Raw genomic sequence first — 22,517 nt, forward strand, 5'->3', positions numbered from 1 at the left:
CATTCTGGCACAAGCTGAACCACCTCCTCTACCTCTCCTCTCCTGTAGCCTATGTTGTATCTATCCTTTAAAAATAATAATCCTAAGGACAGGGCCTGTCCCTCATTTCCATTTATTTACAGCAGGAGTGGCTAATATGCTGCTCTCCAGATGCTGTTGCACTGCCAGTACCACCATTCCTGACCATAGGACATGCAGACTGGGGCTGATGGGAATTGGCCTCCAATAATTTCTGGAGGGCCTTAGGTTATATATCCTTGATGTACCATCAGCACTGTATTGAATTTTTGTTTGACGTCACATAAAGCCACTTCAGGATGCTTTCTTTCTTTTCTGCCTGAAAAGTGGGAGAAAGATTATATAAATAAATGCTGATAACTCCATTGTTAGTAGAACAATATTTAGCTACAAACATTTCCAATAGATTTTAATTTCAGCAAGCAAAATAAATACAGCGGAAAGTTGCTTTTCAGCAAATGTGCATAAGAGCGCACCATTACTTTCCCCTGGACTGGGATATAGGATCAATTTGGTTTGGTCTGCATTTTAACGAGAACCAATACACAATCCAAAACATGCTATCTTTCAGAACTTGCATTTCTCTGAATTTTGCAATGCACTTTTTAAATTAAAAAAGCTTTATGAGTTTTCACTTCTGGGGAAAACAACAACAACAACAACAACAACAACAGTGCAGAACAGTGGTGAACTAAAAACTGGAAGAATGAGTAATTGAGAGAAAATGAAATTGACGGGTTTATCCATTCCTACCTCTGGATGAGAGATTTACAATACATTTTTAAATATTTAGTGTTATTACAAGTATGCAAGGAGGATTTCAGTGTAGGCAGAGATACTCCAATAATAATAATAATAATAATAATAATAATAATAATAATAATTTATTTATTTATACCCCGCCCATCTGGCTGAGTTTCCCCAGCCACTCTGGGCAGCTATAAGCAGATTGCACAACCAGCAATCCTTCAGTTTCTCAAAAGAAAGCATAACACATGCACCCAAACACCCACATACCCAAATAACTAACTTTTCTCTCCTTTTCCTCTCTGAATACAAACTGTAAACTTGGATCAAAATCATATCCCTGATCTCTGCAAGTACTTGGATGCTGTCCCTTTCCCAAACTTTTCATGCATCTTGCTTTACAAAAGCTGGATAGTGATTTTCACTTATCAAAGGATGCTAACATTCTTTCATTAAACTCCTGGGCTCCTCATTCACAGTGACCAATACAGCTATAATTCTGAAAGAAAGAAAGAAGGTTCACCAAGAGCAGGTCTAAACAATCTGTGATGCCCCAAACTGCATGCAGGTTACCAACCATGTACAGCAGCCCCAGTGGGCTCAGTACATCTCCTGTTGTTGCCACTCATCTGGGACTTGAAATGCAGGGGCCTGTCAAGCTCCTGGTAAACCACAATCCATGGCTGGGTGGCCTGCGTTCAGCTTGATGGGTTATGAGTTGTCTTTTTTTTTCCTCAGTGAAAAAAACATCGTCCAACTTCCCCTTTACTTGCAAGTATATTTTGGACTCTACATTTTGTATGAAATTATCTACTAAAACACTCAGTGAGCACAGATTACATAGGTTTGGGAAGAGTGTGTGTGTGTGTGTGTACTTTAATAGCATTTAAGAAAACTACTCATTCTAACAGACTGACATGTTTCTCTCTTTCTCTCTTTGCTAAGAAAGCCCATGGGTCAGTGGAAAAGTGAAGACAAAGAATCACTAAAGGAAGTAGCTCACACTACATACTTGAGCTGGTGAGTGATAAAAAGGAGTTAAAATGATGTGGTTTTTATTTACTTAAAAATGACGCCACCATAACAAATTACCCTTGTTTTTGTATCACTTATCACTTAACATAAAAGCCCCCAACATGTGTTAATCACAGGAAGTGTGCTTCATGCAGTTACATTGGAGTGGCTAAATTTGAAGATTTGATTTTTTAAAAAAAAAAAAAAAAAAAAACACCTCATGAAAATTCATCAGCGTTTTATTGTGAATTTATTCCAGTGTAGTTTTGCATTTTATTTTGTGAAATATACCGAGCATATGCAGAGCAATTTCCTCAAATATAATGGAGTTTTGAATCATTTTCACTAATATATGCAGTTTTGTACACATTACTTGGCTGAAGAAATGCATTGCAAATTTCAGAGAAGTGTAAATTTCAAAGGATGGCTGGGTTTCAGTTCACATATTTGTCTGAGAGAGTGAGAATTAAAAGGGGAACGGAATCATATTTCTCCTTCATGCCAAGTCAGAGCTAATAAGAACATAAAAAGAGCCTTCTGGATCAGACCAATAGACCATTGAGTCCAGCATCCTATTCTCACAATGGCCAACCAGATGGCTGTGGGAAATCAGCAAGCGGGATTTGAGTACAATAACATTCTGCCCTCCTTGGATTCCCAGCAACTGATATTCAGAAGCATTGCTGCCTAAAGTTGTGGAGGCACAGCATACCCATCACAGCTATCAGCCATTAATAGCTCTCTCCTCCGTGAATTTATTTTAAAGCCATTCAAGTTGGTGGCCATCACTGCCTCCTGTGGGAATGAGTTTCATAGGTTAACTATGCACTGTGTGAAAAGTACTTTATTTTATCTGCCCTGAGTCTTCTAGCAAAGGATCCCAAGGTTAAGTGAGCTAAGCGTGCCTCTAAAACCATAGACCATGCTCTTCCAGGCAATTCTAAGTTAAGAGCAATCAACTTACTTTGATGGCCCTTGATCTATTCTAATGTAGGATGAGTCTTAGTATCTCCACCCCCAGGGCATCAGCAAGTGGGCAAGGACGTCAACACAAATGAAGCCTATAAGTGAGCTGCTGCTCACTTAAGCACTGTGGTTGTGCACATACTTAGCATCTACGCAAACTGAAAAGGGTGTGGTTTTTCTTTGTGTTGGTTCAGAAAAGGTCCCTGCTGTCATAGTAGCTTCTCTTATCGGAGAAAAGTTGTGTGGCCTCTACCTGTTCCTGTTCTCACCCTGTCTTCCTCCTTTGCAAAGAAAGAGCAGACACTGCAGTTGTCGAAATGCTTAACACCTGTCTTACATTGGCTTGGAATTGCTGTCACAACTTGTTAGTGTGGGTAAATGCCAAACAATCTGTACGTCACTCAGAAATAAGTCACACTGAATTCTGTGGCTATTACTCTCTAATTATGTACAGGATCGCAACCTGAACTGCTTAGTCTTAAAGGTGCCACACAGGTCTGTTGACAAGGGCTCACATGAATTTCCAGGTCTATGGAGAAAGATGATTCCCCTCGCCCAGCTTATTCACTTCTGTTTCTTCTTTCCAGAATGGGGAATGTGCTAGAAGGATATTAAGTAGACTATGTAGACTAGGACCTGGGAGATCAGGGTTAAAGTCAGTACTCAGCCTTGAAGTTCTTTGCATAGGCCAGTCACCGTCTCTCATCATATCTCTCAGGGTTGTTGTGAGGACGTCATGGTGAAAAGGAGACTCATTGAACTCCTTGGAGGAACGGTGGAATGCCTATAATCTCAATACTGATATATAAGAATTATAATAATAAATAGCCTCTTCAACTCTTCAGTCCCAGATTTGATGGAGGTGTGTGGGTGTGGGTGTGGGTGTGGGTGTGGGTGTGCACGTGCGTGTGCGCGTGTGCATGGCCAGGTTTGGAATAATGAAAGAGCCTAACCTTTTAATCAAAGAAAAAAGCATCAGGGACACTACCAGGATATTCTGGGCTACAAACATTAGACTGCCCAGCACCAGTCTGAATACCAGTTCCTGGAAGCCATGGGAGGGGTGAGTGCTCTTGGCCTTGGATCCTGCTTGCTGGCTTCCCATAGGCATCTAGTTGGCTACTGTGAGAACAGGATGCTACACTAGATTGATCACTGTTGACCCTAACTTCTCACAAGGAGTTGTGCTGCATCATGGGGGCATGCACCAAAAGGTCCCCTCCTTGCCTGAACAGGTGGGTTTGGGGTAGGCAAGATATGACTACCTCACCTTCAACATACAGGATTGGTTCATCCATTATATCAAGCTTAGCAGTTAAGTGATTAGATTCTTGCACATTTTCATTCTGTGCAGATCATTTTGTATTGGTAAAAACAGCCTTAGTTTACTCCAACTATGGTTTTCTTGTCTCTTTATTTTCTGCCTCCACTCACAAATCAAACAGGTGTGAATTAAGTTTGCAGAGACACCTGTTTGTTACATGGATAGATTAAATATGCATAAAAGTACATTATGTGTGTACTTGAAAAACATTAAACCTTCTCTGGTTTAAGGCTGTCTAATGAGTCAAAAGCAGAGAGAACCAGCTCTCAGACACTTTCGATCAGTTGTCTGCTGGTATTGTTCATGTACAGAATAATGAAGGATTCTTAACCAAATACCTTCTCTTTCTCTTCTACCACAACTAGGAGTTAACAGATCTGTCATTTTTATTTCTGTTGGTTTCTCATTTTTTCAATCTTAAGTTCAGATCTCTTTTTCAAAAGAAAGAAAGGAAAGGAAAATGTCCCCGTGAAAGTTGATCAGGATTTTAATGAGAATTTGTCCTAATATGCACATTTCTGTATACAAATTTGCCTAATACACATGTTTGCAAAGCAAAATCCTCTAATATAATTCATTTTTTGTATAGTTTTCACCACTGTGTTCATTTTTATGCTCACTTTAGCAGTTTTGTACATATTACTTGGCCAGAGAACTGCATTGAAAAATTCAGATAAATGTGCATTTCAAAGGATGGCTGGGTTTCACATATTTGCCTCTGAGAGTGAAAATTGGGCAAGTTGGCCCTTAAATGTGAACAGGATCAAATTCCTCCACCATTCCTACTTTCAGCACTCTTCATTTCACATAGGCAAGTTTCAACTAGTTCCTGCCAATCTGTTCTCTCACACATTCTTATTCTCTCTCTGACCCATGCTTGGTTTGGTGAGGGTTGCATTAGACAATCCAAACACTCTCAGATCAATTCAAAGGACAAGGGATGGGAAGCAAGCTATGCAAAGCACATTAAAGACAAATGGAGTGCCCTGTTACTGAGAAGAAGGTGTTAACCAGTCAACACCTTAAGCTCCACTTATCACTTCTGCTTTATCAGCTTGAGTGTGCTTGTCCTGTTCTTCAGGAAAATTGCTTAAATATTAATGGAGGCCATATATATGATGTTTTATTATCATTTTCCCCCTGTCATCTGCTGAGACATGGCACGAAGCATTGTTGTCTCAGCCTCGATTTTTGTCTTCAGACAGCATTACCTATCATGTGCATAATTAACGGAAGAAGCATCAACAGCCTTCCTTTGTAACAAGACAGAGTCTGAAATCAAGATGTTAAGAGGGGATTAATCTTTCTGAGTACATGCATGGAATTTATCTCAATGGTTGCATCATGGGAAGGAAATCTTGACAAAGATACTCGTAGAAGCTCCTGGGAAATCCTGTTGGGAGCATTCTAGGTAGATCAAAGAAATGTAGCTAATATCACGTATCAGCAGACCAAATTAGGAGCTAAAGCTGCTGTCCTAAACCAGTGCCTTGGAGGCATGTTCAGTGAAGGAAGCAGGATTTATGTGATGCCTTGTTAAATTCTGCAGCCCTCTCATCATACTAGAAGTTGAGGGTCACCCAAATCAATGAGATAAATGCTACAATCTAATGTAGAATTAAGCATGATGTTTCAATGGGTTTCAATGGGTTTTAGGGTGCTTACATTTTCAATCTGATGCAGGACTGAGATGCAAGGGTTGGATTTTCAGTGATAAAGTTAACCAGGATTTCATTGCTGCATTTCAGTGTAGAGAATACTACTAACCCACCTTTTTCAGATGTTCAAAAGAAGAAATAGACCTGACTCTAACAATTTTTTTACATTAACAAAATGTATGCAAAATGTGCATTTTAGAGGAAATACTTTGAAAAACACTGGGAAGAATGTGCAGTTTACAGGAAGAATACATACAAAATGTGCACAATATACATCTGGATTTTGCATGCCTTCTTTCATGCACCCACAAAGAAATAGGATGGAACACGACCTATACATGACTGAGTGAAACTGACTCATATTGGACTTAGGTTGGTCCACCCATTCCCAACTTCAGAAAAGTGTCAATTTCATGAAAAGTAAAATTGTTCCTCCCCCTTTCATTTGAACATCTGAAGGAAGCTTTAATCTAGAGCTACTAGAATTTAAGTGACTGTATGTGTAAAAACAATTATCCATCTTGAACGTGTTAGCAAAGATTGATATTTACATTATCCCAATTCAGTCCCTCACATCTGCCTAGGCATTGGGAGTTTAAGAACCTATTTCATACCGAGTCATACCTTTAGTTCACATAGCCTTGTATTGTCTACACTGAATGGCAGTAGCTCTACAGAAGTCTTCCCAGTCTTGCCTGGAAATGTTAGGGACCTTTTACATGCAAAGTTTGTGCTCTGACCTACAAACTGCCCCCCCCCCACACACATTATGGATGCTATTGGATGTGGATTACTAGCAGGATAGGATGCTATATAAATATCCTGAGTGTAGCAAGTAGATTCTGAACATTCTTGCCTTGAGCAGTTAGGGTTTAAGGATGTGTTTGTAAAAGCAGGTGGTTTTCAAAAACAAAGCTTGAAAATATCACAGTGAAACGCATATGCTTGAATTTGTGCAAAATCTGGTCTCCACTCTAAAGGTTATGCAAATGGGCTCCAGCCAGCTTCATTTGAAGTACTTTAGTATAAAACTGCTTTGGGGGATCAGGCCGTAAACTGAGAAGGTTTACATCCTAAATGACATGTCTTGAACTCATTTCTGTTTCTGACCTTCTACAGTTGCCAGGTTGATCTCATTTTCTCTCCCTTGTTATACCTGCATCACATCTTCAGAGGTCACATTCTGTAGTTCTGGAAACTTTCCAGTTTCCACATCCCAAATCTCAGTCTGTCAAGACTGAGATTTAAGGACCGATGAAGGATGGTTTCCAAACAAGGAAATCATGAAAAGATTTATGAGATTTACAAAACTACTCTGCATTGTCATGCATGTGTATTTGCATGTTCCAACACTATCCATAATCTAATGCTATTGCTCTTAAAACTGCACATTTTACAAACAGCAAAAGAATGGTCTTGCTTTCATAACCTTATTGAAGGCTTTGGAAGGAACCTGTGTGGTTACTGCTGGACACAAAGTGCTAGACAAAATTAGCATGTGGGTATATTGTTGCTCACTGCTGACAGTAAGATTTCTACACCCACAATAACCAGAACCAAAACCAAAACCAAATAAACAGAACCATATCAGCTAAATTGAAATTAGATTATCAGGCATTCCCAAGGACTAAGATTTAAACACCAGGAGGCTGAACCTTTGATCCCAGTATACCGACTTAGATACTAAACAAGGAAACACACAAAACAAACATTTGTATGTTTCTTTCTCCCATGAAATTCAAAACCCTTGTTATGAATGCTGATCAATCAACAAAGAAGTACTGGAGTGGTCATGCTTGAAAATCTCTGAAGTGGTGGAATAAGTATTTATATGGGTCTGTGGATAAACTGATGGAGGAACAGAGAAGATGCTCCATCATCAGGACAGAGATTCTACATCCTGGGTGAAATCCCATTCTCACCATTTGCACTGCCAATTGCATGGACATTTAGAGTTTTTTCTTATTCATTGGAAATGCTGAGAGGGGAAGAATTCTGGAAATTTAACACCCTGAGTCACCAACTACTCTGCTATGGTGTATTGCCGTGAAATTGCTAACAACTGGATTAGCCACTGGTGCAAACAGAGGAGTTGTTACCTCTGCTTTTAAACTGGTCTTCCCAAATCCTTCAGCTAACAGTGGAAAATATCTGAAGGGATGTTAGGTGCATGTTTGACTTCTTGTTTTCAGTTTCTATCCAGTATTTCCAAGCTTGGGAGCATTTGAAGTTCAACTACATGTACAGTCGGCTACCTGGTGCAGCAAATGAAGTAAATAACCAAAGAGTGGCAAGGCTTGCCATTTTGTTATGCAACCATCATTAGCGTGAGTTGTGTGTGGGACTTTCACTTGAAAGTTGGCCCATTACCAAACAATGTTTTCACCAAAATATGCTTAAACATTTATATATAAAGAGTATCAGCATCAGTTTCCATTGCAGCTTACTAATCCTCCTTTATAACAACCACTTTTTACTAGTTTAAAGAAACCCACACTCATTCTCCATATGGACACAATCTACCGTGAAAGGCTCATTTCTATTTTCAAAAGTTAGATGGCTTCCTCACTGAAAATTTTTTTCTGTGCCAACAAAGAACACCAAATTTCCATTTGTACATGATCTTTGTTAATAGCTGGTACAAAGGTGAGAGCCAAATCCTCACTTCCACTGATTAAATTAATATCAGTAGTCATTATTGGCAGAGATAAAAATTCTCAATAGCAAAAATATGCAGTTTTTGGAGTACACACACCATACAAAATACATAGGGTGTTATAATATGCCAACTAGGTGAGACTCGGCAACTGTGTGAAAAAATGCCTAGATCTCCTTCTATTTATACTGGCCACCAAGGTTGTGGCTGCATGTATGCAGCAAATGTGTATGCCTGGGAAACAATGTAACCTAACTACATGCGTACCCATCTCTACGCCCACTCCCCAATAAATAAGACTTGCAGAACACATTCATAATATCAAGAGCAAATAAAACTGACAGTATTCAATCAATTTGTGGTTTCTGCAGTGATGAAATACAATTGGGCTGTTTTACAGGGATGTAAAAAAAAAAAACAATGAAAGAGATTTAGATGTGGACTGGGGCTGCCTTGACAATCATTTTATAGCTTTTGGGAGAGAGTTTTGAAAAAGTACTGTGCAGGTATGGCTGAGGTGTCCTGAAAAATACACTAGGACACGTTGTCAATGTAGGAAGCAATGCCAGAGTGTTCGGAAGAGCAGTATTTATCTTCTCTTTTCCTCCTTTTTAAAGAGGAGAGCAAAGAAATGGTTGTTTACCAACCACATGAAAAGTGTTACAGGGAGACATATTTTAACCAGTATTTCCCAGAAACTTTGGTGTTTGTTTTAAAAGGTTCCTTCATTTCCAAAGCTATTTTTAAGGGACCAATTTCCATTTAATTAAAAACAATAATAATTGATTCCCCAAATCTTATCATGTCTCTCAATCCCAAAATACAGCTGGCAGTTATCTCCTATTTCAGAAGGCCCTCAAGATGCAGCTAAGTACAGATATTGTGGAGGTTAATTAATATCCATCATATAATTGCAAGCATTTCAAGGGGAAAGTGTGTGTGTGTGTGTAAGCAAGACAAGAATCTATAAAAAGCAATATTGCAGGGGGAGGGTGAAATCAGCTGCATTTCACAGGGAAGACTGTGGTTCAGATAGCAAATAGTGAAACATAACTATTATGTTGGATGCATGGAACAGTTAGACAAGACTGTGCTTAGCTATCCCTTTCCTTTGGTGTACTTCTCCTCCCCCTAAAAAATAAATAAATTGGGAAAGTGATACAGTTGGCTTAGAGCTAAGACCAACTTCTTATTATAAACTTTGATTTTTAATTGCTATCATTATTATTACTAATAGTGACATTTTCATTCCTGGCGCTGCATGTGGAATATTTAGTCTCCGTCTGTTCTTCTGCATGGTTTCTCAGACAGCTAAAAAGTGAATTTAGACCATTGGGAACTCTCTGATTCCCTTTGATTATTTTCAACAAATCTTGGCTTTCTGTAGCAGGTCAACTCCAATTGGATATCCCTTGCCTTAATTCTAGGATTCCTGCTAAACGCTTTCCTTGGAAAGTGCCACATGGAGCAATCCAATCCTAAGAATGCTTACTTGGAATCAAGTCTCAATGATGTCAGTGAATTTACTTTCTGTAAGGGCAGAAGACTGCAGTCTTAGCCCCTGTCTGCAAAGAAAGCCTTGCTGGGAATTTTCAAGAGAGGGTGGATAAAGTTAAGAGGCTTCTCTATAGCTTTGCTGGTTACCAGTGACATTATTTAATTGGAACTGAAGTGAGCAGCTGTTAGATCCCTCCTAATGCAAACATTATGCTATGTTTTGAGTCCATGGCCAGTTAACAGTAATGGGTGACTGACAAAGAGTCCCTGCTCCTGGGAATCAATAGCCAGTGGTTCTTCCTCTCTTACCTCTTCCTTCAGCATATTATCAACCTTAAGGATAACTCTTTTTGTCTGTCTGTATCTGCATTTATTTCTGTATCCAAGGGAAGGGGAAGTTAAAGATGGAATTGCGCTTAACATAGTTTGGTACCTGTTGGCATCGATGGCTGGTTTTGCAAGTCACTTTGGAAGGATTCCATCCAAATCTGCAGCCCTGCAGCCTATTTAAGTTAAAACTCTAAGCCTTGTATCCTTGCAGAAACCACGTTAACCAGCACTGCCACTCCTCTGGTGATTCCTTTAAGAAAGCCCCCACCAAGACCACCTGCAAAAATAAGGACCTAGAGCAAATTCCTGCCTACATTGCCCCAAATCTGAGATGTTCTGATCTGTTGCCTATGCTGTTCCATGGCTGAACAAAATGTTCTGCCATGGCTCACTGTAGCCTGGCGGGGAAAACTGTTTGACAGCTTGATTGGGATGTTACTACCCAGCAGCTGTTAGATACAAGCAGGAATATAAGAGAACATGTTATTCCTCCAAGCCTTCTCCCCAACACCACCCCTCCTCAATTCTGGATGAAGCGCTTAGGAGAGAGAGAAGCTGGCTTGGAGGGAGAGGGTCAGTAATGTTTTCCGTATCTTCCTTGGAAAGCATGTCATTATCAAGGGACTGGAGCTAACATGGGGTGCGGTGGGGGCTGATCCTAAGTTTCATCTTGATATGGCTGCAGCTTTGCTAAGGTAGGCAACTGAGGTCCGTTCCCGTTTTGGGGGAAGGGGGGCAGCAACTTGTAGAAAAGGAGCTTGACTGCTCACTTACTGCTTTGAGAAACCGGGAGGAGAGAGGCTCACTTCTAAACCCTTGATTTTCTCAGCCAATGTAGCATAATATTTAACATTAAATGAAAATAATAATGTTAATTTTCTCCCTCCTCTCTGCTTTTAGATTGCCCCTCTCCACCACCCCAGTTTATCCTCCTTTCTCTGTATCTGGCTGGCGGCTGGCTATGTTCTTTTTTTAGAAGGCGATTCTCAATATATCTGGCTGGGGGGGGGGGCGGTTAGAGAAAAATTCTCAACACCAACCAGGCAACGTCTTTCAAGTCTTGAATGTATGCCTGGATCTATCAACCAGATGGTGGGAAAGAGACCAGTGATTTAGTGTTCTAAAATGGGGGGGGGGGCACAAACACCAACCCCTCCACCACCGGTGACCACACGCCACCCCACCGCTATCGCAGAGTCCTGCAGAAAGGCATGTCCGGAATGGGCACCTTGAGATCTTCCACCACCATCCTCACTCAGACCCCCCCAAACCAGGAATCCTCAAGAAGACCCAGCTGAATAAGTAGACAAAACTATCCGAGCTATCAGAGAGACCGAGGTAGCTGGAGATTGATACTTCTCCCTCCGCGACCCTCTTCCTCTCCTGGTGATAAGACTCTCCAACCCAGGAGAAATCTTATCACGTACCAAAAAAGAATAACGGCAAAAGGTACCTCCTGCTTGGCTTCTTCCCCCCCGGAGCTCCAAGAAGGAACGTCTTGCAAACTCCTACTTCAGCGCGGTGAAATAAATACGGTTCCCCCCTCCCCTCCCCAAATAATCGTAAGATTCGACTGGAAAGGTGGCTACTTGTTCTTTCAGCGGGAGGCGAATAGTCGCCAGCCCGGGCGAGCTTGGCCAAGAGCGGGTACCTGCCTCCGACCGGCTTTCATTCTTTCACACCAATGTTGCCTCTGGCTCGCTCGCTTTCCCTCGGCTTTTATTTTTTCTCTTTTTCTAAAAAAATAAAATAAAATAAAAATATTTATTTCTCCCACGGTCTTGGGGAGCGGGGAAGCGCCGGGGCGACTGGGGCTCCTCTCCTCTCCGGTCCGACTGGCCAGGCGAAGCGCGGGGCTGGATCAGTGCCGGGTCTCCGTCTCCCGTTGCAACGCTCGTCGGCGGTGGCGGCGGCTGCAACGGCAGCACAAGCGGCGGCAGCGGCGGCAGCAGCAGCTGCAACAGCCCATCTCCGGCCGAGCGAACGGGAGGGATATTCCAAAATAAATCCACTCATTCAGACGCGCCGAGCCGCTCGCTCGCTCGCTTTCTGGCTCTCCGACGTTCCCGCCTGCCAAATGGAACTGTGAAGCGATGTGGGGGGAGAAAAAAAAGAAAAGTGAGGAGCGGAGAGCCTCCCCTGACAGTTCTTATTGGGCTGATCTTGGAGGCAGGTCTAAAGGCTCCCGAGAACGCCGGGCTGGAACGCGCGCCTGCTCCATTCCAATCTCGCAGGCGCGCTTAACTTTCTAGTCCTCTTTGGGGGTTTCTGTTTAGGGGCGGGGGGTTCTGTGTTTTTTTCTTTCCCTCCCTTTTTTTAAAGAGCCCTTCTCTCCGCCTGAAAGGCTGCCGCCAGCCGGCTCGGGGCGATTTCTTGGCAAGGACACCACTACCACCACCTCCTCCTCCTCCTCACCTGCGCAGCTACCGCCTCTTAAGGACTCTGCTGCTCTTCATTCCTCAAAGCAGGAAAATCGGAGCGAGAGAGAAAAGGAGGAGGCTTCAAGCGAAGGGGGAGGGAACGAGGAATCTAGAGTAAATTCCCACCACTGACACCGCGCCAAGCCTGTTGATGTCCTGTCTTTGGCTAGCGTTCCCCCCACTCCATGCAAATTATGGGTGCAATAACTTCTCTTGTAGTTTTCCCGCTCTTGGAGAGAGAAAACGCAAGGAGAAGGTGCCGCGGGGCACACTGTAGGCCTAAGCGGAGGTGGAGAACTTGTAGCCCTCCCAGTGTTGATGGACTCCGACTCGCATCAGCTGGAGACAGCTGGGCCAATGGTCAGTGGTGATGGGAGTTGTCGTCTGGCAACATGGGGAGGGCCACAGGTTCCTCAAGCCTGAAGAGAGTGGCTGGAAGAAGGCGTCCTCAGGTCCTGAGGACATCAGCGGAGACTTCCTGGGATAGGTTGGAGGAAAGCTGCATCTAACCCCAGTATTCGGTTTCTAGCGTAGCCCAGTCAGATGTCTCTAGATGGTCAAGACGTGAGCAAGGCCTGAAGGTGGTAACAGTGAAGGTGGTGCTGAAATAGACAGTGATTTTTAGATCTATGGCTTTATCTGATCTTTGATGAAATATTTTGCAGAAAGAGACCTGGCTCAGTGGCAGAGCACATGCTTTGTACACAGAAAGCCTCAGGTTCAAGCCCCAGCATCTCCAGGTAGGGCTGGGAAAGATGCCTGCCTTAAATTCTGGAGAGCTGTTGCTGGTTAGGATTGATGGTACTGTGCTAGATAAGGCCGTGGTCTGATTTGGGAGTTTCCTATGTTCCTATGCCTACTTACAGTAGTGACTCATTCAACTCAGTGTGGTTTATATTCTTCCAAGCACACATGTATAGGATAGCACTGTGGCCAGATATCAGGACACCTTGAGGGCAGGGAATTCCTTAACTCATGGTATGTGCATTGTAAGTAGTTCACTTTGTCTTTCCAGGCACCTGACCAACTAATCCATTTCACTGAGTGACTCTAAAAAGCTCTAGCGGTGTTGTGAGGGAGAGATGCATTTGCAGCTATGCTCTCTACACAATTTACAATTTCACCAACCTCTTAGATGCTCTTAAATTCCCTTTTCCCCCAGAAATGAACAAGTAAAACAAAGTTTTAACCAAGTTGGAGTTAATTCTTTATTAGCAAAAGCAAGATCTGCACAGGAGTGTAAGGTCTAATGAGGACAGCAACTCATCTTCCCCATGCCCACATGAAGAAGTTGCTATGCTTATTAGGCCTGGCACTGCTGTGCAGATCTTGTTTCTGCTAATAAAGAGTTAAGTCAAACTTGCACAGTGTGATTTACTGCTGACTCACTCTTGACAGATTGCTGAGACTGAAGGTCCCTGCCTCCCCATGGTTGTCTCCTCTCCAGGGTTTCTTCCAAGCAATTAGGGACTGTGTCTGCACGTCACCAATCTCTCCTTCACCCTTTTCATGCCTCTTCTGGCTCTGGGAGACAAGGATGGAGGGGAGCTTGTCTCAGCATGAAGGGAAGACACCTGTGACTCTTCACCAGTCTGACTTATCTCTGCTTCTTGGCCTCTCCCCTCCCATTCTCTCTGCCTCTGATTCTAGACTTCTGCCACAGACTCCCCCAGCTCATTAAGTCCTGTTATCTCTCCAGCTTCTTACACCTCTTCCCTGTTTTCTCCCTCTTCTCCCCCTGACCACTCACCATTTTCCCACCATCACTACCCAGGCTCTGAGCCTTGGTGGTTCCCCAATTGGCTCCTCCCACCATGACAGGGGGGTGGGTTGATTTTTATTGCTGGAGAACTAAACTGATGTGTATTTTAGCAACAGATAGGTAGCCGTGTTGGTCTGCCATAGTCAAAACAAAATAAAAAAATTCCTTCCAGTAGCACCTTAAAAACCAACTAAGTTAGTTCTTGGTATGAGCTTTCGTGTGCATGCACACTTCTTCAGATACTGAAGAAGTGTGCATGCACACGAAAGCTCATACCAAGAACTAACTTAATTGGTCTTTAAGGTGCTACTGGAAGGAATTTTTTTATTTTGTATTTTAGCAGACACACAACACAGAGACAGACACAGCAGGGATGGCTGGTACCCATTGGGCTTGGTAGGGCAGAGTACAAGGGAGCAAAAAAGCTGGTGGAGGCAGAGCCAATGATGGCCAGAACCAAGTAATCCTAATTTGTCTCCACACTCCTCCATGCTGAGTTCTACTGGTTGTAAGCAAGGAGGTGGGCAATTCAGTCTGGCTAAGGGCAGATTGAGGCCATGTACACATTGACAATTTAAAGTGCAACTAGAGATCCTCTCCCCACCTCAATTTGAGTTGAAGCTGATTTGATGGGAAACACATAAAAATGATTTGATTTTTCAAAAGAAAACGGCATGCAGGATAGATGTGGATTGAGGTTATTATGTGCACACTACTTCCCAAACTAGCAGTGGGGTGTATTGAATACGATGCAAATGGGAATATGTACACAGCTTGAGGTTGGTGGGGTTGGTGCCCCATTTGCTGTAACTAACCAGCCTCTACTGACACACACAAGATCAGTGCTTTGCTGTTTGTTGAATGAATTGATCTGAAATGCCCACCACCATTTAGCTACCAGTACTCATAAGAGGATCTTTGGTTGATCCAAGGTCCATCTGGACAAGCAATATTTTCCCAACAGCCTTGAAGATGCCTCTGGGAAGCCCACAAGCAGGGTGTGAAGGGAACAGACCTTCATCACAGTTATATCCTCATTTCATTTTATAATTTCATTTCAATGGAATTGAAAGTATGTGCTTTATTGCTGAGCTATGATTCCTTCTCCTTCCCAGCTACAGCTGCCATCATCCCTAAACACCGGCCAGGCTGGCTGGGACTGATAGAAGTTGAGAGTCCAACAGCATCTGAAGTTTTGTGTGTGAGAAGAGAGAAAGGGATAGAAAAAGATCGTGAACATCTGTGGCTATTGATAAGCATGCATTAATCTAGAGAGGTAAGAACTGCCATTTATCACATTTTAACCCCCTTGTGTTAAAGACATGAGCTATAATATAGCTAATTGTGCAAAGTGATTGTGAGTGCATGTTGTTAGCACAGGCAGAATGCCAACATTGGTTCTCAAACCCACAAGAGAATAGCTCCAGGAGCTACAATTATTCCAGAGGATTACTTTGGAGTTTTTAAAGATCTTGTGAATATGCCTTAAGACTGCACTCCTACAGCCACTTTCTAAGAGTGAGCCAATTCTAGGATAGCTTGGAATATAGACTGGGTGGAGCAAGGCAGCAATAAGTGCTGCATTCAAGTGTGCCATTTACAATTGTTCTAGGGCTCCTCCAGAGCTTTTATCCAGATTTGCTTGCACAAAGCTTACACAGAAGTTAGAATACATCAAGTCTTTATTAAACATTTCCTCTAATTTGTTTGTAGGGAAGTTATGGGACACCGAGCATTCATCCTGCATTCATGCTGATTTGTTTGCAGGATGTTTACAAATCTTCCCATGAAACATTCTTTCAGTCCACACTTTTTAATGCATTTCATAGCTGCAAAAAGGTTATTTTTTTAAAGGAAGCAGTTCTGCTGCACTAGGACCATGGAGCAGTTTACTCCACTTTTATTGCACAAAGCTAAATTTCAAGGCAGCTTACAATGCCACACCTCAGGACCACAATACCACAAGGACTGCCTTTCTCCATATGAACCTACGTGGATCATCCCCTGAGGCTCTTCTTTGTGTGCCTCCTCCACAAGAGGTGTCCAGAGGGTGGCAAAACAAGAATGGGACTTTTCTGCAGTGGTTCCCTGTTTGCAGAGTGCTCTCTCAAGGGAGGTTCGGCTGGCGCTTTCATTAGACACATTTAGGCACCAGGCAAAAACCTTCCTCTCCGACCAGGTTTTGAGCTGACTGACATCTGATATCCTTTTACATGTTTTGCGGGAGGGGGGATTATTGTGTTGTTGTTATTGTTGTTGTTGTTGTTGTTGTTGTTGTTGTTGTTGTTTAGTCATTTAGTCGTGTCTGACTCTTCATGACCCCATGGACCAGAGCACACCACGCACTCCTGTCTTCCACTGCCTCCCGCAGTTTGGTCAGACTCATGCTGGTAGCTTCGAGAACACTGTCCAACCATCTCGTCCTCTGTCGTCCCCTTCTCTTGTGCCCTCCATCTTTCCCAACATCAGGGTCTTTTCCAGGAAGTCTTCTCTTCTCATGAGGTGGCCAAAGTATTGGAGCCTCAGCTTCAGGATCTGTCCTTCCAGTGAGCACTCAGGGCTGATTTCCTTCAGAATGGATAGGTTTGATCTTCTTGCAGTCCATGGGACTCTCAAGGGTCTCCTCCAGCACCATAATTCAAAAGCATCAATTCTTCGGCGATCAGCTTTCTTTATGGTCCAGCTCTCACTTCCATACAGCACTATCCATACAGCTAAAAACATATAAAAACCTAATCTTTAAAAAACAATTAAACATTAGTAGAATTAAAATGTATACATAGAAAAGATCAGACACAGAGATTATTACAATAAAATAATCACAGCACCAGTCCTTTCCTTTACACTGACTGATAGCAGCCCCCCAAATTTTCAGGCAGAGATGTTTCTCAGCTTTACCTGGGGGTGACAGTGATTGAATCTCAGACCTTTTGTGTGTAATTACTGTGTTTTACCACTGGGGGCACTTGCAGTCTATTGCTATCTTGTGGGTAGGATACAATGGCATACTAGTAAATTCAAGCTGCACAATTAAAGTGGATTTCTTGCTCTTGCACAGCAAGCCTTCTTAAAACAACAACAACAACATAATTTTTGCAGGAAGGAACATACCGAGGAAATGCTTTGGAAAATGTGGGTTCCTGCAAACAAAACAGAATGAGTGGTCAGTAAACAGCTGACTTTGTATAAGTTCCCCACAATCTTTGTGTAAACAAATCAGGATGAATGCTTAATAAACTGGTAGTCTGAAAGCAACTTAAGTACAGAAGGAAGGAATGGAGAAAGGGAAAATAGAACCTATGCATTCCGTTTTCATCTTCAGTTATAGATGGTGAAGAAAATTGTTTTACTTTGCATTTAACGTCAGCCCTATATAATTCCCACTTCCCCCCAAAAAATATGCCAACTGAAACACAGCCATCCTTCCAAATTCACACTTCTCCAAATTTTACAATTAAGTTTTCCAGCATGCTAATAGGTGCAAAAGTGCATGGACTAGGGGAAAGTGTGCATAGAAATGTATATGCCAACAGCATATGCATACAAACTGATATATTGGAGAAAATAAGATATAAACATGTATTATATCAGAAAAAAATTGCTTGCATTAATGTTATCATCAGGAGAAATTTGAATAAAATGTACATGCAGACTTCTAAAATTTATCTATTTCTTTATTTAAATGAACACACTGCTTAATTGTAAAAAAGCAAAGTGGACTACATAATATTAATATTAATAATAATAGATGTGGAAATATGGACAACAGATTTTAAAAGTGAGAAAAAAGAGAAAGAAACTGAGAAAATAAAAATTGATAGTTTTGTCTTTTCCTAGTCCCAGCAACCATTGACAGTGGATCATGGGAGTTGTAGATCATCACCCAGAGAAAAGAGGCATCAACTAAGCAAACGAGTCAAGGCTCACTGGGGGCAGCTAAGAACATAGAGAAGCCTGGGAGGAAATGGAGAAGGGAGCCAAATGAGGACAGCCAACAAGGGAAGTGAATGATCATAGAGATGGAAAGCTGTGAGGCAGAGAAGGTGGGAGCACTGGCAAGAGGATGCTGAGGGAGAACAGCAGAGGAGACAGAGAGAAAGCACAACAAAGGAAGTGAGAGAGGGAGAGAAAGAGAAACTTGTCAGGTACAAAAAGGACTGGTTTCTGCAATTGGAACTCTTTCTTCTTTGGAGAAGAAGGGGCAATTTTACACTGAAGACGAACAAGGACTTCAGCTACAGGCTCTCAGCCACAAAGAACTATGACTCTGTTTGCTTAGGAGCAAGACTAGGGCATCTTATAGAGCATTTATTGTTAACACTCCTAGCTGTGCTGCCAATGGTGTAGTTAATTTTTCAGTATGCATGATATGTGTACCAGTGGATGAGGAATCAGGACCAGTGGACACTCCCAACTTCACACAATCATAGAATTAATGAGGACCCCCAGTTCCCCAGGTGCAAAGGGCAAGGAAAGGCCAGGCTTTTGGTACCTTATTTGTGAGTTTGAGTGGACGCTGATGAACATATGCCAAGTGGTAATACCATCATTACTAAGCAGTGCAGATAGGGATGGCTGGATCTACCCATTTTGGTTTCTCATTTGTGTGTGTGTGTGTTCATGAAACTTTGTCAGCATTTTTGTGTTGATTTCTAACATAAAATGAAAAGAAGTCATGACATTCTGCAGTTTGTGTGGCTGCTGATAAGTGGTGCTGTGAAGTGCAACATGACAACCCATCAACTGATGAGCAGATGAAAGCTCATAGCTAGTCCCGCCAGCCCCTTCAACACCCCCACCCATGAGGTTTGAAAGCCCTTTGTAAGCAACCTCTCATGGAGACATTTGCAAAGGGAAATCTGAAAGCCCTGTGGTTCACTTTGAAGTTCCAACAATTGGGACTTCAAATGGAAGCACTGCCTGATGCCAAGCTGAGAAATTAAAATAGCCATCTTCGATTTTCATTATTTCCAGTAATTTCCAGACCCATTTCAAGGCGCTCACATTGATGTTTAAAGGCCTAAACAACTTAAGCTTCAAATATCTGAAAATATTTGAAAAACCGCCTCCTTTCCTATCATATGTTGTGATTAGCAGAAGGGACTCTCTTAGTGGTCCAACCACTCTCAGAAATTTGGGGTAATAATGGCAGCTCGGAAGAAGGCATTCTCTATGACAGCCCCCCCCCCCCAATTGTAGCATTCCCCATTCTTATCATACAGCTTTTGTCATATGGGGAAAACGTCTTTACCCTGCTGGGATGTATGTTTTGAACATACCTTTAATCTGTTTGATTGGTAGGTACTGGGGACCTCATAATGTAGGGCAAGGTCATTTACACACACACAAACACACACACACAGCACGTCAAGTTTTTATAATGCCTTGTATTTTTTCCCAGCATTCATAGGAGCATCACAGCCATTATTTCAAAGAGGGCCCCAACAGTGGGCCTAACTTAGGTTCAGGGTTCCTAGCAGCTGCCCCAAAATGCTTTCATGACAGCAATAAACCTGCGAGACTATGTTCCCCCAGCCATCACCAACGGTAAGGAAATTGAGTTTCCTCTGTCCTTTTGTGTTCAGGGTAAAATAAGAATTGACATTTGCCTTTGTGACTCTGAACACGCAGCAAGAGTGCTGTCTGTCTACCTGCTCCCTCATTTTTAATAGCGTAATCAGCTCAAGACCATAATAATGAGCTATGGTGGACAGTGCATGGTTAGGAGGAACCAATGTTTGACTGTTTGCTGTTTACACCACACCCAGTAGCAGCCAGAAGGGTGGGGCAGGGTGGGCAGGCATTGCTTACCTGGCTTCCTAATGTGGAAGTTACTGCTGGTAACTGGGGGGGGGGGAGAAAGACATCAGGTAGGTTGACACATCATGGGTGCAGTGGCAGAGCCAATCTGTCACTCTTGCCATAGTGCCTGCACTGACCTCCCCACCCCCTTTCCCCACCAGACACTACTGACCCCACATTTCCTCAAAGAAGCTCAGGGATGTGTGCATGGTTCCAGTTTATCCCATTTTATCCTCACAACAACCCTGTGAGGATGGCTAGGCTGAGAGACAATGGCTAGCCCAAGATTAGCCAGTGAATAACAGGGCTGACTAGAGATTTGAACCCTGTTCTCCCAGATCTTAGTCTAGCACTTTAATTACACCATACTGGTATGTGTAAAACTGGTTTGGGTCATACCCCGTCATAAAACAAATGTTCTTCACCATTTATGTGTTATCCCTTAACATATTTGAAGATGGCTTAATCAATCAATCAATCAATCAATCAGTCAGTCAATCAATCAATCATTTAGAATATAGGATTGAATCCCATATCCTTTTCTGTAGGAAAAATCCCATTTGAATGCAATGGGACTTTTTCCTTAGTCAACATGTGTAGAATTGTGACATAAATGTTGTAACCTTACATTTAGGCTCCAGCCCATACACACATACCTGGGAGCATATCAGATTGGACTCATAGGTTTTACTTCTGAGTAGTCATATATAGGATTGCACTGTCAGGCTTTAACCTTCTGTACAATTTTCTGGGATCCAGCTCCATTAAACTCAGTGGAGGTTACTTTTGAGTAAACACACATAGGCAGTCTGATTGTACCTGGTTTAAAGTATCACCACCATGACTCCCTCCCCCCAAAAAAACCCTACATTTTTTAAACACTGAAAAATGACTCTGTGGAGAGGATGCTTTGTGCTATCACCGGCACCCAGCCAATCAGCACTGTGAGCTGACAGTCCATTTTGCTTCAATCTAGTTGAATTTTGTCTCAAAGTTTCAGTCCTCAGGAGAAGACTGTACTTATGAGAACAATGTGGTAAGTGTGCTTTCTAGAGTGGAGTGGCTCCAGTTAGGATATAAATGGAGTAAGCCATTATAAAAAGCAAAAACAAGAAAAGGAGCACACTAAGTTGTAGCTGCATGTTTATATACGTAGTGGAAGAATCAAACCTGTATTTCATGAAAGGATCCTCATGCACAGTGGCCACAATTCAGGTAACAAGTACACTGTTCTGAATTTTCATTAACAAATGGCAACAATCATGTATTTTTCTTGCATTTATAAGCGTTTGTAATCTTTTATATCAGTTGATAAACAAGATAAAAGCAAAACAGAAATTCTACATACATGCACATAAAAGCTCTTCCTGGAATTCACCAAACAACAACAACAAAAAGACTATGTGGAAGAACCCATGGAATAAAAACCTTTCTCACAGATATGGAAAACAGAACTCCATTTTGCTATGAGATTTTGTTTTAATGGTATCCCCCTGGATTCCGAAATTTATGGGGTCTGGTTGACTCCTACTGTCTTGAAAAAAAGTAAATGTATATTTAAAACACATGCACATCTGCTCAACAGTTATATTTACTAGACAAAGTTCTATTACCATATAGAGTTAGGTTGGTTCCCTCAGGGCACCACAAGCACACTACACCGTGCAAAAGATAACATCAGAAAATGTGGCTTTCCTTTATTTTAGAAAGGAGAGCTGGATTTGCATTGGAGCAAAGAATCTCTCCCCCTCTCCCCATTCATAGCTTTTGCTGGCTGAATAGAAATGAGCTTGCAGATACTATAATGAAAGACTTTAACGCAAACTTTCTGCTTCAAAGGTACATGATGGTTTTGCTTTTGAACTCCCATGCAGTAAATAGTTTAAGCGATTTGCTGCCTTTTTTTGGATAGCAAGAGATGGCCAATGACTGCATCCTTTGGGGTTTCTTTGTTCTCCAGACAGTGGTCTGGGGGATGGGGGGTAAAGGTCAGGTAATATAATTAGGGGTGGATGAGAAATTCAATTTAATTCACATTTAAAGGCAAACCTACCAATTTTGCACCTTCTGAAACAACACAAAACTGAAATAGCAATCCTACAAAAGTTTTCCTTCTCTGAACTCTGCAATCAGTTTTCTTGCTAAAAAAATGTACAAAAGTGCATATATTTGGGTAAAGTGTGCATAAAAATGGATATATTGTACATGTCTATTTGCAAGATCCTAAACAGAATTTTCAAATGAAAATACCTGTTTTAAATGCCCTTATTACACCTCTTCCCAGCTATGTAAACATTAAGATATGGCTTTGAAATGTTGAGTT

General features: G+C 42.1%; 1 protein-coding gene and 1 long non-coding RNA gene across 5 annotated transcripts in view; one reads left to right on the forward strand and one right to left on the reverse strand.

Moving 5' to 3' along the window:
• CDH8 (cadherin 8) overlaps positions 1 to 12,711 on the reverse strand; it is a 234,001-nt gene extending 221,290 nt beyond the window's left edge. Inside the window, exon 1 of one of the 4 annotated variants that reach the window (XM_079988215.1) lies at positions 11,866 to 12,711. The gene's annotated coding sequence lies outside the window, so the exon portion shown is untranslated. Of the gene's footprint in view, positions 1 to 11,663 lie in introns of all 4 variants that reach the window. The other 3 variants (XM_079988216.1, XM_079988214.1, XM_079988218.1) reach the window with 3 other exon arrangements.
• The window catches only part of LOC307222776, a 42,904-nt gene continuing 30,916 nt past the window's right edge, over positions 10,530 to 22,517 (forward strand). The window contains exons 1-2 of the long non-coding RNA XR_013841876.1: positions 10,530 to 10,905; positions 15,508 to 15,668. This is a non-coding gene — a long non-coding RNA (uncharacterized lncRNA). The remainder of the gene's footprint in view (positions 10,906 to 15,507; positions 15,669 to 22,517) is intronic.

Source organism: Podarcis cretensis (genome assembly GCF_951804945.1).
Source record: "Podarcis cretensis genome assembly, chromosome: 8".
Taxonomy (NCBI): Eukaryota; Metazoa; Chordata; class Lepidosauria; order Squamata; family Lacertidae; genus Podarcis; species Podarcis cretensis.